Source organism: Triticum aestivum, chromosome 3B (assembly GCF_018294505.1).
Source record: "Triticum aestivum cultivar Chinese Spring chromosome 3B, IWGSC CS RefSeq v2.1, whole genome shotgun sequence".
Classification (NCBI taxonomy): domain Eukaryota; kingdom Viridiplantae; phylum Streptophyta; class Magnoliopsida; order Poales; family Poaceae; genus Triticum; species Triticum aestivum.
The window spans coordinates 159,461,110-159,462,287 of NC_057801.1; the positions used below are offsets into that span (position 1 = coordinate 159,461,110).

Sequence of the window (1,178 nt, forward strand, 5' to 3'; positions counted from 1 at the left end):
CGTGATGCTTCAAGCGACTTGACCTACCTTGTGCGGCGACCTAACTCACCGGGTAAGGCGAGTGTGTGTTCCGGACTAGGCAATTTGGAAGGGTGTGTGATGGCTTGGGTGACTTAGTCTACCTGGTGCGGTGACCTAGGTCACCGCGTGAGGCGAGTGTGAGTTTTCGGGCTTGGCGATTTGGAAGTATGCACGATGGTTTGGGCGACTTTGCCGACGGTGTTAGGCGACCTAGCTCACCGGGTGAGGCGAGTGTGCGTTCCGGGTAGGGATGGCAATTTTATCCATGGACATGGATACCCATGGATATCCGACCCGAATGGATAAGATTTGGATATGCTTTTGTGCCCATGGGCGGCGTCCAAACCCGACCCAATTGCTCGTGGGTAGGGCATGGATATAATCCTATACCCGTGGGTATATCCAAACCCGACCCGATAGTATGCATTAATGGGCAAAAATCTGCTATCCCTACCCCACAGTCACATGTCCCGCTGCAATTTCACACGTTGTTATGTAAAACATGCAAAAGAAATTGTACAATCCCCATCGTAACTTTTATTAGTTGACATTCCATCCCCACTAACATACTCCAGCGCCCCTTTCCTTATTTCATCTCCTCATTAAATGACTCGTCATTCTCATCATTTAGAAAAATACTAAATGATATTGATTTACCATAAGTTGATGTTTACAATAAGTGAAGCCTAGCTTGCCACGAGGTGAAGAATGGATGAGCTTATGTTAACATTGTGTTATGTCTTATTTATATGTCTTGAGAGGACCCAATGGATATCCAGTGGGTATGGATATCCATCGGGTTTAGACATGGACACAATTTTTCACCCATGAATTTTTTCATGGGAGGACAAAGGCTGTTTTCATGGATATGGACATGGATTTAATATTGTTCAACCCGATCCAAACCCGACCCATTGCCATCCTTAGTTCCGGGCTAGGTGATTTGGAAGGGTGCATGATGGTTTGGGCGACTTGGCCTACCTGGTGTGGCAACCTAGCTCATCGGGTGAGGTGAGTGTGTGTTTCCGGGCTAGGCGTTTTGGAAGGATGTGCGATACTTTGGGCGACTTGGCCTACTTGGTGCGGCGACCTAGCTCGCCGGGTGAGGCGATTGTGTGTTCCGAGCTAGGTGATTTGGAAGTGTGCGCGATGTTTTG

At 48.1% G+C, this 1,178-nt stretch overlaps 1 long non-coding RNA gene across 1 annotated transcript in view; it reads right to left on the reverse strand.

The window, feature by feature from the left end:
• Window positions 1-1,178, reverse strand: part of LOC123069159 (uncharacterized) — a 5,810-nt gene that overhangs the window by 1,963 nt on the left and 2,669 nt on the right. The gene's annotated exons all lie outside the window — the stretch shown is intronic.